This window comes from Musa acuminata, chromosome BXJ2-7 (genome assembly GCF_036884655.1).
Source record: "Musa acuminata AAA Group cultivar baxijiao chromosome BXJ2-7, Cavendish_Baxijiao_AAA, whole genome shotgun sequence".
In the NCBI taxonomy this organism is placed as follows: domain Eukaryota; kingdom Viridiplantae; phylum Streptophyta; class Magnoliopsida; order Zingiberales; family Musaceae; genus Musa; species Musa acuminata.
In genome coordinates, this window is record NC_088344.1 from 15515040 (window position 1) to 15527500 (window position 12461).

General features: G+C 38.4%; 1 pseudogene; it reads left to right on the forward strand.

Moving 5' to 3' along the window:
- The first annotated feature begins 574 nt into the window (after positions 1-574).
- Positions 575-12461, forward strand: part of LOC103991986 (AP2-like ethylene-responsive transcription factor PLT2) — a 12358-nt pseudogene continuing 471 nt past the window's right edge.

The following is a 12461-nucleotide window of genomic DNA, read 5'->3' on the forward strand; positions in this document are numbered from 1 at the left end:
TGGTGAGTAAAACATGTAGTGGAAGTGGTATACGAAAGGTGTAAAATTAAAAGAAAAAGAATGATTATTAGAGATGAGAGTTTACATGTTTCATTTTTCCCTTAAAGATAATTTTATTATGCAAAAAAAAAAAGAAACACTCTATATTACCAGTAATACGCAGCAGTTGTGACTGCCTGACATCACTTCTCAGGTACTTAATCAACGGTCGGATCCCCTCCTACGCGCTTCGCATCCGTGGTGGGGGCTTCTCGGACATCGCGCCACGCGCCTCGAGGCCTTCCGCCTTAGGAATCATCGGAACGGATGAAGAATCCAACCAAATCATAATATTTATTACTGTAATATATTTAGAGGATTTTACACGTATATCCTTTCATAGCATTTTTTGGCTCTTCTAAATTATAGTATTACGCATATGTCCCTCTAAATGTTATTTTTAAGAAAAATAAAGCTTTAAATATATTTAATGTTCTTTATTATTTTCACCAAATATTATTTTCGAGCTTGGTGGGCACAATACACGCTACACTTCAATTCAAGGAGTAAGTAGAAACTCATAGCTTTTATTAGAAACCGTGCGACGTATATTTGTAATGTGCCATACGAACACTTCACGGAGGAGGATCGCCATCGATTCCGATACCCCCAATTGGTTTTCGCCTACTTCTTGTCTTTGGTTCGATCTAATGTGATCTTCTCCGACTCGAGGAAATTAAATCCTCTCCCATCTCCGTCTCCGAGACCCTGTGCTGCTGGATCAAACACGAAACCTTGATGTTCGATTTGGTCTGCTACGCTCCCAAATTACTCGTTCCGACCCCCGTCCGTCGCTTCGTTTCGGATTTCCTTTTTCTTTCCCCTTTTGTGAATTCTTCTCGATTTTGAGCGCTGCAAGAGTTTTAAGGTACGAAAGGCATTAACTTTATGTGATCTTGGTCCACTTCTTCAATCGTGCTGGTCTTCCAGTGTTTCTTTTCCTGGGAATTTTGCTGTTTAGGTTCTTCGTAATCGTGAAGCTCATTCGCTGCTCGATATGCTTTCTTTAGTCGTCGTTTTTTGGATGATTACTACGTGTTTTTCTAGTGTGGTTCTTGTTTTTTCTCTAGGCATATATCTAAATAGAAGAAGGCTATTGGACTAATGGGGGAGTCGGATGGAAGGGACCCGAAGAGAACTGTCGAGCTCTTTGGTTGTGCGATTACCACAGCTTCTAAGCCGAAATCGGACAATTTAGTGCTTCCCTCTTGGTCGATTACTCAGAATGACTCCATTGAAGAGGAAAAAGTTGATTCCCTGAATCCCAATTCACTATTATTCGATAATTATATGAAGAAAGAAGATTCTTTGGACGTGACCAACTACGAAGAGGGTCCTTTCGTTCAAACCATTTCGACAGAAGGCAGCTCTCTAGACGGCAATGTTTCAACAAAAGATGGCTCTTTGAAAGGCAAAAGTTCTTGTGGTTTTTTTTTTTCCAATTTCTGCAACGAGAAGAATTTGGACAATGGTGATGATAGCGCTGATGTGGATAAAGTTGATACCTACAAATCAAATTTGATATTGTGTAGCTCTACTGCAAGAAGAGATTTTCCTTCAGAGCACAGAACCAAAGAAATTAATATAGATTGTTTCAGGATTTTGAAGAAAGAAATTTCCTTCGGTGTCACAAGGGGTTCTACTGCTACCAATTCTGACAAGACCTATGAAAGGAAGGTTGATCATGGCATGAGTGCGGAGGATAATGCTGATTCCTTACCATCATGTATTGCTTCTGTGGAGAAGATTGAATCCTCAGAGGCCACCACTGTTGAAGTTTGTCTGGATGATGCTACCAATTACAAGCAACAAGACATGTTTGGAAAACAAGGATTGCACTGAACCTGCCAATTCCACTTTCAGAAAAGTGGCCATTCCTCGATCGTCAATATATCATGGAGTCACTAGGTGAGCTAAAGATAGTCTTTTCTAGGTTTTATGATAATGAGTTATTAGTCAGAAAAGGGAATATGTTGGGATTTAGTTATTTGAATTATCTTTTCATCCAGTGTGTTTTTTTTGGGTCTGATGATCACTTGACTTGCTATAATAGATGATGGCAGCAATATAATTTTTTTAGTGTTTATGGAGTACAACACTTTCTGTTTGTGTAATGGATATTATTCGTAAAATGTATAACATTAAAAGACATTTCAGGCACAGATGGAGTGGGAAATATGAAGCTCATTTGTGGGATAACACTTGTAGATTAGAAGGTCGGAGGTGTAAAGGAAAGCAAGGTAGATGTCACTTTTTCATTTGTCTTCTAATAGAGGCGCTTTTTTGTTTCTGTTTACTAATATTTCTGATTTCATTAACCTCGTCTATCTAAATGTCATGAAATATATAGTTCAGTGAAAGGCAAAGGACATCCAAGTCACAGAACTGCAGAAGTGCCTAGTCCTTTGTGAAATTTCGAGCACTCATCTTGCTTGCTGTGCTTTTATATGATCTTTTCCACTCATGTTTCTGGATTTTAATTTTTTATTTATCTTTTCACGAAAAGGCTATGTCTGAAACACATGTAAGGGTGGCATGTTATTAGGTGTGTCCTGACTAGACTTTGCGCTGTCAGATGATGATCCAAGAAATACCTGATTTAGGGCGATCGAGTTGGAACAAAAGGTAACCCTTTTTTTGGGAATATCCTAAAAGACCTGAATCTTATCATTTGTAAATATACATGGAGTCCAAGTTTCAATTTCTTGTGTTTTAAGACCAGTCTCCCTGAGCTTATCACTATTTGAACCTTCACTGTATCATCATCTTATATAAACATCCTCATATATTCAAATTTTGCATTGTGTGGATCTTAAGGCTGGTGGAATATGCTTTTGCAACACATCACATGTGTAATCGTCTATGGTAAACACAATAAAGTCATTAATGCAGTTTATTTTTCCCAAACTTTTCTCAAAATCATAATATGATCATCTTAGATGAATTAATGGATAATTTTGAGGATCCAATATCAAGCCTTGATGGACGTGTAGTGTTGCTAGAAAAGATAGAAAAGGAAACATTTACATTCTTAAATAATTTTGTTATCCTATAATTGGTAAGAGTTAAAATTGTTTAAGGTGTCATGAATACATCCAACAAGCTACATATTTGTACCAGTTAGAAGAGGATTTGATTACTATTAATGATGCAAGGAAAGACAGGGGCAAACTGAAGATTAAATTTATCAGAAACAACAGAAAGAGAGTTGACTCAGCTTGATTAATGATGCACCATCAGCAGATCTTGATGGCCAAAAATATAATGTAGCAAAATTTTCTCATCTCCTTGTTGTCACCACTGAAAATGGACATCACTCATACATGTCACTTAACCTAATTCATGAAACATGGTAATGTAACTGTATTGAGTTATTCTTCAGAAGGTTTCTTTTATAAAGAAATGATCAACTTCTGAAAAAGAATCTGCTGGGAGTCTGAGCTGGTGAATTTAGGTTGATGAATATTTAAACGACCTCGAACGCAGACATATGTCTTAATTGTTAGGATCGAGAGCACTAAGAGGGGGGGGGGGGGGGGTGAATTAGTGCAGAAATCTTTCTAAGATTAAAACCGAAAGCTGCGTTCGTTCGATAAAAATGATTTCGACGTAAAAGCTGATTTTAAGATTAAGCGCAGTTTACGTCTAAACGTTGTTTACGTCTAAACGCAGTTTGCGTCTAAACGGGTAGGGTATTTATAGGCCCCAACCCAGTTCAAACATGAAGAATAGAAAGAGGAGAACTTTTGGACTTTACACAAATTTGAGCTCTTAGAATCACAGAAAAGATCAAGATTTCGGTGTAGGTCTGTATCTTTTTAGTGCTGAACGGGTAGGGTATTTATAGGCCCCAACCCAGTTCAAATTTGGAGCTCAAAACGATCAAATCCCGGAATTCCGGGATCAAGCAGTTGCACCTCCTGACTAGAGCGGTTGCACCGCCTGGCAGAGCTCGAAGACTGAGCCCAAGCGGTTGCACCTCTCTGTCAGGGGCGGTTGCACCGCCCAGTCTGGCTCGGAGACTGAGCCCCAGGCGGTGCCACCTCCTGACTGAGGCGGTTGCACCGCCTGCCAGAGCTCGAAGACTGAGCTCAGGCGGTGCTACCTCTCTGTCAGGGGAGGTTGCACCGCCCAGTCTCGCTCGGAGACTGAGCCCCAGGCGATGCCACCGCTTGCCTGGGGCGGTTGCACCTCCCAGCTTCGCTGGGAGATCCTCTCCTGGGCGGTGCCACCTCTGACCCTGGCGGTGCCACCTCTTTCACTATTTCAGCTCACTTGGTTTGGCTCCAAACTTGGTCCAAACCAATCCGAACTTGGGCCTAATTGGCCCCTACTTGGGTTATAGGATTAACACCTAATCCTTACCCTAATTAATGTGCTAACTATGATTTTAAAGACATTTTCTAAGCTATTACAAAGTTCGCAAGTCAAGACTTCTTCTGGCGAGCTTCCGGCAAACTTCCGGCGGTCTTCCGATGAACTCTCGGAAACCATTATGCGGACTCCCGGCAAGCTCCTAGACTTCACGATTTGATCTTAGCGAGTTCCAACGAGCTTCTTCGGCAAGCTCCGATCTTTCTCGGCGAGCTCCGCGAACTTCCAATGAACCTTCCGACGAGCTTCCGAAAACCCTTCGGCAAGCTCCCAACTCATTCTCGGCTAGTTCCGGTAGCATTCCCGACGAACCTTCGGACTTCCGTCGAACTCTCGAACTTGCAACAAATCCTTCACGCTTGACTCCGACACTTTGTTTCGCTTTATGTCTTCATCGTTATCATAGTTAATCCTGCACAATTAAAGCAAAACTTCGATCGAGACAATTAATCCTAAGTAATTAACCAAGTTATCCGCCATGTCATTGGTCCCTCGACGCTTCGTCTGATTCTTCGGCGCATCGTCCTCTCCTGCGGCCTATTGCCCAATCGGTCAGTTGACTCCGCAACTCCGATATCCTTGGCGCAATACCCGCTCTTCTTGGCCCGATGCCCAAGTCCACGGCCCGAAGCCTTCTATCGATACGTCGACCGATCCACCAGCTCGACGTCCAATCTTCTGACATGTTCCTCCGGCATAACATGATTTTCCTGCTTTAATTGTCTAATCCTGATCAAAGCATCCTGCGTCACTCAAAATGCAGATTAAATCATAAACATATATCAAGTAGTTTCATCATCAAAATACGAGATTCAACAATCTCCCCCTTTTTGATGATGACAACTACTTGATGACGGAGTTAACCTTAACTCCCGGAGTTTAAACAAACTCCCTCTATCAATATGCCATATTGATATAATCTTGAATTTAAACTGAATTCAAGTCATTGCAATATTCATCATGAATACTTGCAACACTTCATCATGAACTTATGCATAACATGTCATGTCATCAACATACTTCTCCCCCTTTGTCATCAACAAAAAGGAGAAGTACCACAATCAAGTGTTTGTGATATTGGTTCAACTTATTGCATGAAAAACATAATATCAAGTTTTATCATCATGTAGTTTTGAAGCCAGAAAAATTTAGCAAATGTTACATCATGCTTCGAACATTCAAGCTATCAAGTTTTAGATATGCAAGTTTTGCAGCATACAAGATAGCACTTTTAGAACATGCAATCTAGCAATGTTACAACATTTTAGAACTAGCAATTTAGAGATGTTCAAGAAGGCAACTCTTGCTTCTTGAAGTATAAGTTTTGCTACATGTGCAAGTTAACTTTTTGTTTCTGCAAGATATCATTCCTTGGTGATGTTCAATATAGCAAGTTCTACATCATGCAAGCTAGTGAATCTTATAACATTTTAGAACATGCATAATCACCAAAGCATCATAAATTTTAATGATGTGCAAAATTATAAATTTTGCATGTTTGCATTTGTGCATCTTGAGATTTGTAAGATAGCACTTCTTGGTGATGTTCAAGATAGCAAGCTCTTTCTTCTCTTTTGAGACGTGTCATTTTTGCTTTCTTTGCAAAGTGTAAGCTAGTAAAATGCCAAACTAGTAAGAGATAATGTTTTACATGAGGCAAGCAAACAATTTGGCAAGTGTTACATTTGCATCTTCTCTTTAGAGGAGTGTAATTTTTGCTTTCATCTTGAATTGTATAAGCTAGCTAGTTTGCCTCTTTTCATGATGTCCACACTAGAAATTCTTGCTCCCCCTTTGTCATTGTCAAAAAGAAGGGAAGACCCCTTTTTTTTTTCAATTTTCAGATTATGACAAAGGTAAGTATCAATTTTATTTGTGCATCATTATATATTCAAATTGAAGTATACACAATCTCAAAAGCCTTATTTTTCATGCACGATACCGAAAAATAAATCAATCATCATTAATAGGTATATGATACTCAAAGTCTCAAACATTAAAAATTTTAAACATTCATGATACATATCATATGCAATACATCATGTACATCATTGTCATAAGTATTGCATGCATCATTTCAAAATCATTGCATGCATCTTGCCAAATCATAAAATATACAATCATCATTAATGCATGATTCCTAATCATCATTTATTTTGCAACATGATGGTACCAAATTTATCAAATTACATCCTACCATACATGATCGAAACTTGTTATTTGTATATATCAAAACAAATTAATGAATATTTCATGTGTTCTTCTCTTCATATAAGGAATATCAAGAAGAATTATTACGTAATGAGATAAACATTTCATGAATACAAGAAATTGCATAAAAATCATATCATAAGTGTTTCATGTATTCATATTATCACATGAAGCATACAAGACACCAATGCAAAGAAATCATGTTATTTCTATATTATGAAATATATGATATCAAGGCTCATGATTCATTTGAAAAGATATAGTACAAGGAGCAACTTGAAACATTCTTATCAAGATCACATTTTAAAATATTCCAAGTTTCAAGATATCAATATGACACTTCATTGAATTCTAAGAAATCAAAAGACAAGTTGCATTTCATTTGAAGAACTCCTTTTTGATAAATGTAGGGAGCATAATGAACGATCTTGATTTATAAAGAGCTTCATGTTATAATTATCAAGATCATGATTTTAATAATTATTTTCTTTAGCAAAGAATCACAAAAGCACTTTATTTTTGCATAAGAAATCTCATTGTATTATGATTTATAAATTCTTTTTCTGCACTTGAATCATAGGAGATATGTATGTGAAACAAATCTTTGCAAGCAAAAACACTATCATTCATATTTCAAGATGAAATTTATAAGCAGGAATCATTTCATCAAATCTATTTTAGAAAAATATTTTTCATATAATAAGTGTATGAGAAAATCCGATTGTTAGGATACCAATTGTTAAGTGAATCCGAAAATGAAATTAACACTTTCATGCATTCGGACAAGATTTTGCTATAGATTTTCAAGTTCAATCATGAAGATAAAACATGCTCATGATCATAAAAATTTATGTATCCAAAACATATAATTTCCAACATGTTATTAAGGCATGTAATAGTGTAAAATCATCATAGCAATTAAGTGATTTGAACATTCAATCAAGAAAGTCCGAAAAATAATCTTAACACGTTCATGCATTTGAGCACATTTTTGCCATAGTTTTTCAAATATACTCATGAAAATAACACATGCTTATCATCAGCTTAAAATCTCATGTATAAAATTGTTAATCAAAATATTTAATTTCATCATTATGCATTTCTTCAAATCAAACATGATTTTTAATCAAAATCGAGAAATAACAATGGAAATCAACGTAATACACATTATTACTTCTTAACCATGATTTCATATTTTTGATTAAGATCATTTTATTTGTTTATCATAAAATATACAATATTATCATTTTCGAAATTACTTAGTATGATCATAATGTAATTTTTAAGAAAATTAATTCTAAACTAAAAGAGAAAATACATCATGAAAGCATCAAGTAATTTCAAAATAAATTAGGGGGATTTCGATTACCTCATCATTGAAAGCGATTAAGGCGTAGTTTGCCACATTGCCTTTCTTGATTTTCTCCTCGTCTTCGGAGGAGCTTGATTCATCCCACTTTATGTTCTTCTTCTTTGGCCTCTTCCTTCGTTCAAGTTCATTATCTATTTTAGATTTTTATTTAATAAACTTATTAAGATTTAGTGTTTGAAGTTCAAGTTCATCATTGTCCTCATCACTTGAGTCATCGCTCAAGTGGCATTCATTTGTCCGGAGTTCCAAATCCTTCCTGTTCTTTGGAAGGTGATTGTGTTCAACATGTTCATCATGTGCATTGTGCACCATTTCATATGTCATCAACGAACCAATTAGTTCTTTAAGTGGTAAGTTGTTTAGGTTTTTAGCTTCTTGTATTGCAGTTACTTTTGAATCCTACTTCTTAGAAAGAGAACGTAAAATCTTGTTTACGAGTTCAAAATCCGAAAAACATTTTCCAAGAGCTCTTAAACTATTGACGACATCCGTGAAACGGGTGTACATGTCGCCTATAGTCTCACTTGGTTGCATTCGAAAAAGCTCAAAATCATGCAATAAAAAGTTAACTTTCGAGTCTTTGACTCTACTAGTTCCCTCGTGCGTGATTTCAAGTGTTCGCCAAATGTCAAAAGCCGTTTCGCACGTAGAAATCCGATTGAACTCATTTTTGTCCAAAGCGCAAAATAAGGCATTCATAGCCTTGGCGTTTAAAGAAAAATACTTCTTCTCCAAATCCGACCATTCGTTCATCGGTTTAGAGGGAAGTTGAAAACCGTTTTCAATGATATTCCATAAATCCAAATTCGTCGAAATCAAGAAAACTCTCATTCGAGTTTTCCAATAAGTGTAGTCCAATCCGTTAAATAACGGTGGACGAAAAACCGATAAACCCTCTTGAAAGCCATGAAGAGCCATTTCTCTCGGGTGTAAATCCAAAATGAGAAAAACCGGGCTCTGATACCAATTGTTAGAATCGAGAGCACTAAGAGGGGGGGGGGGGGGGGGGTGAATTAGTGCAGTGGAAATCTTTCTAAGATTAAAATCGAAAGCTGCGTTCGTTCGATAAAAACGATTTCGATGTAAAAGCCGATTTTAAGATTAAGCACAGTTTAGGTCTAAACGCTGTTTACGTCTAAACGCAGTTTGCATCTAAACGTAGTTTTACGTCTAAACGTAGTTTACGTCTAAACGCAGTTTGCATCTAAACGTAGTTTTACGTCTAAATGTAGTTTACGCCTAAATGTAGTTTGCGTCTAAACGCAGTTTGCGTCTAAACACAGTTTTACGTCTAAACGTAGTTTACGTCTAAATACTGATTTTGAAGATACTGAACTTTGAGATACGTTTTATAAATGCACAGAAGCCAGTTTGCAGTTATAATAGGAGTTAAAACGTAAACTGCAATGTAATGATCGTACGAAAACTCCGATTTACGTTTAAACGCAGATTCGGAAAGATCAGAACTTAGATATGTTCTATAAATCCACAGAAGGCAGTTTGCAGTAATTATTGGAGTTAAAACGTAAATGTAAACTGCAATGTAATGATCGTACGAAAACTCAAATTTACGTCTAAACGTAGATTCGGAAAGATATGAACTTAGAAGCTCGTTCGTAAAAGCGTAGAAGGCAGTAGATATTTAGGAGGTTTGCAGAAATGATAAAGTGCTCAAAGTAAATGCAAACCGAGATTTAGAGTGGTTCGGTCAGCCTTGACCTACTCCACTTTTGGCTTCCTCCACCGACGAGGTCACCGACGTCAACTAGAGGCTTTCCTTCAATAGGCGAAGGCCAACTGCCCTTTTACAGTTTCACTCCTTTTGACGGGCTTAGGAGACAACCCTTACAGAACCTTTCTCTCCTCTCTTTACAACTCAAGACTTGAAGAACAGAAAGAGGAGAACTTTTAGACTTTACACAAATTTGAGCTCTTAGAATCACAGAAAAGATCAAGATTTCGGTGTAGGTCTGTATCTTTTCAGTGCTGAACGGGTAGGGTATTTATAGGCCCCAACCCAGTTCAAATTTGGAGCTCAAAACGATTAAATCCCAGAATTCGGGGATCAGGCGGTTGCACCTCCTGACTGGAGCAGTTGCACCGCCTGGCAGAGCTCGAAGACTGAGCCCAAGCGGTTGCACCTCTCTGTCAGGGGCGGTTGCACCGCCCAGTCTGGCTCGGAGACTGAGCCCCAGGCGGTGCCACCTCCTGACTGAGGCGGTTGCACCGCCTGCCAGAACTCGAAGACCGAGCTCAGGCGGTGCTACCTCTTTGTTAGGGGAGGTTGCACCGCCCAGTCTCGCTCGGAGACTGAGCCCCAGGCGGTGCCACCACCTGCCTGGGGCGGTTGCACCTCCCAGCTTCGCTGGGAGATCCTCTCCTAGGCGGTGCCACCTCTGATCCTGGCGATGCCACCTCTTTCACTATTTCAGCTCACTTGGTTTGGCTCCAAACTTGGTCCAAACCAGTCCGAACTTGGGCCTAATTGGCCCCTACTTGGGTTATAGGATTAACACCTAATCCTTACCCTAATTAATGTGCTAACTATGATTTTAAAGATATTTTTTAAGCTATTACAAATTCCGCAAGTCAAGACTTCTTCTGGCGAGCTTCCGGCAAACTTCCGGCGGTCTTTCGATGAACTCTCGGAAACCATTATGCGGACTCCCGGCAAGCTCCTAGACTTCACGATTTGATCTTAGCGAGTTCCAACGAGCTTCTTCGGCAAGCTCCGATCTTTCTCGGCGAGCTCCGCGAACTTCCAATGAACCTTCCGACGAGCTTCCGAAAACCCTTCGGCAAGCTCCCAACTCATTCTCGGCTAGTTCCGGTAGCATTCCCGACGAACCTTCGAACTTCCGTCGAACTCTCGAACTTGCAACAAATCCTTCACGCTTGACTCCGACACTTCGTTTCGCTTTATGTCTTCATCGTTATCATAGTTAATCCTGCACAATTAAAGCAAAACTTCGATCGAGACAATTAATCCTAAGCAATTAACCAAGTTGTCCAGCATGTCATTGGTCCCTCGACGCTTCATCTGATTCTTCGGCGCATCGTCCTCTCCTGCAGCCTATTGCCCAATCGGCCAGTTGACTCCGCAACTCCGATATCCTTGGCGCAATACTCGCTCTTCTTGGCCCGATGCCCAAGTCCACGGCCCGAAGCCTTCTGTCAATACATTGACCGATCCACCAGCTCGACGTCCAATCTTCTGACATGTTCCTCTGGCACAACATGATTTTCCTGCTTTAATTGTCTCATCCTGATCAAAGCATCCTGCGTCACTCAAAACGCAGATTAAATCATAAACATATATCAAGTAGTTACATCATCAAAAATACGAGATTCAACATTAATCACTAATTGCTAAAGCTCAGCAACTTATAATTTTTGGTCTTATTTCTTGGTAGTTAGATAAACCTGCCATAACAATAAGTGCTTTGGTTTTTTGCATGCTCTCTCTCTCTCTCTCTCTCTCTCCAAAATTGAGGATCCTTCATTAGATTGTAAACTTTATTAAGACAAAAGAAACCTAATGACTAATTTCTATACAATGGTCAATTGTGAATATTACAAACTATGATAGCTCTCTCTTTTTCTCAATTTAACTTAGTTTTCTTCTTGTTTCATTTATTCATCTTGAGACTAAGTAGTTCTGGTTTTTGGTGCTTTGGCTGCAATGCTGCTTCAGTTTACTTGGGTAGGTTGTACTAATCTAAATATTGTTCCAATTTCAATTTTGAATATGTGTGATAAGCATCTGGTCTGACTAATATTCAACATTAATCTCATTTAGGAAGTTATGACTCAGGAAAAAGCTGCAAGAGCCTATGATATAGCACCTCTTAAATACTGGGGTATTGGTACTAAATTGAATTTCCAGGTAAGTTTTGTTTTATAACTGTACTAAACTATTTATCTTTTTCTTTTTGATGAGTAGAATTCCAACTGCAAAATAATATAATATCTATGAATTCTCCTGATGCCTTTTTTGCTGGTTTGAAAATTTCGTGACTGGGTGTTCACAGGTTTGCAACTATGAGAAAGAACTGGAGGATATCAAGAACATGACTCGTGAAGAATGCAGTCACTTATGTGAGAAGGTACACTATAACAAGGTTAGTAATTCCTTTGTTCTAAAACTAGTTGTTGCTAAATTCATTTTGGATTTAATCTGGCAGGAGGAGCAGTTGTTTTTCCAGAGGAGCTTCTGTTTATAGAGGAGTGACAAGGTTGCCTCTCATTTATTCCCCATTTTCTTTGTATAAATTACTTATGTCGCATACATACTAGTGGAGAGGTCTTTGAAAATTTTGTGAATGGTAGAAGGCAGAAAGATGGGAGATGGCAAGCTCAAATAGGCCGAGTTGCTGGTAACAAAGATTTCTATCTAGGAACCTTCAGTAAGTTCTCAACTTTTTACATAAATCACAGGAAAAATTTCAAAAACAACACTACCTAA